Consider the following 1615-nt stretch of genomic DNA (forward strand, 5'->3'; position numbering starts at 1 on the left):
CTTGATTATTTTTATTATATTGCATCTGTTGCCGAGTACATCATCAGTAGTACCTCTCCATTGTCTGTACATTTCATAAAGCCACCTAATTATCATCTTATAGCGCCTCAATTTTCTTTTCCATTATTATGTATATTATAGTTGCAAGCCACTTGCATGTAGGAGATGTTAAGCTAATTGTGCATGAATTCTTACACATATCTGCCTTTGCTGTCTTCGAAATTGTGTGTGTGACTTTTTTTCTGAAAGCCTGATGCTGTGTCTACAGTTTCATCGATACTACACACCAAATTTAATAGTCAACTGGTTGCTATTTCCGCCGCCCCCCCCCCCCCCCCCCTCCCCCCTGCTGCTCTGCACCCATCTTCGTCTCCTGGTCCTAAATCATTTTAGAATTCTCAAGGCATGGAGTTGTATGCTTCCTCCATTTTTTGATTGCAAGTATTACAAAGCTCTGCCAAATTCATACTGTAACAATGGATCCCTTACATCTTTCAAATCACCTTCCAGTTCATCTTTTATTGTGTCATCAGACAGTTACTCCCCCTTGTAGAGATCTTCAGTGTATTCTTTCCGCCTATCCTCTCTCTCTCTTCTGCATTTAACAGTGGAACTCCGCCTGCACTCTTAACATTGACAACTTTGTTGTTAATATTACCTAAGGTTGTTTTGATTTTTCTGTATTTTAAATTGGTCCTACCAATGTCCAGTTCTTTTTCAGTTCCTTCAGATTTTTCCTACAGCCATTTCACCTTAGCTTTGCTGCTTTTTCTGTTTATTTCATTCCTGAATAACTTCTATTGCTGTACTGCCTGAGAGTTTTTTTACTTTCTTCTTTCATCACTCAATCAAAATATTTCTTGTGTTACCAATGGTTTCTTTGCAGTTCTCTTCCTTGTACATATATGTCTGTCCAATAACTGTGATTGTCTCTTTCATCACTATCCATTGCTCTCCAACTGAACTGCTTGCTATGGTTTTCAGTACCGCTGTATCTATAGCCTCGGGGAAACTTCATACGGACATTGCTATTTCTCAGTACTTCAGTATCCCATGTCTTTCAGCACTGATTCTTTGTGACAGTTCTCTAAAAACTTCAACATTACTAAATTTTGATCCAAGTCCATGTCTGCTCTTGGGTGTGCCTCACAATCCAATATCTGATTTCAGAATCTCTGCCTCATCATGAAGTATTCTATCTGTTTTCTTCCCATATCTGCCGGCCTTTTCCAAGTAGACTATTTCCTATTGTGATTTCTGAATAGTGTATTCACTACTACTAGCTGAAGTTTACATAAGAACTGAAGTAGGGGATTGTCTGTAGGAGTGAAGTACAGTGGTGGCTGTGCATGCCTCAAGACTGCTACTGTAGCCCTGAAGGTCCTACAGGTAACCTGAAAAGTGATAGGCAGTGGGACTCGGTTGAAGCTCTGACAGGCTCAGCAGGCTGGTAGTAGATAATCCCACTGTTTTCAAGAATGGTAGGAGCCCAGGAAATGATAGATATAATAGATGGTGACCTGGCTGTAAACATGGATTATGATTTGGAACAACGAATCTTCGGACATTGACTGGGAAGTGCAGGAGATGGTGGATAGCCTTGAAAGAAGGAAGT

This window comes from Schistocerca cancellata, chromosome 8 (genome assembly GCF_023864275.1).
Source record: "Schistocerca cancellata isolate TAMUIC-IGC-003103 chromosome 8, iqSchCanc2.1, whole genome shotgun sequence".
NCBI lineage: Eukaryota > Metazoa > Arthropoda > Insecta > Orthoptera > Acrididae > Schistocerca > Schistocerca cancellata.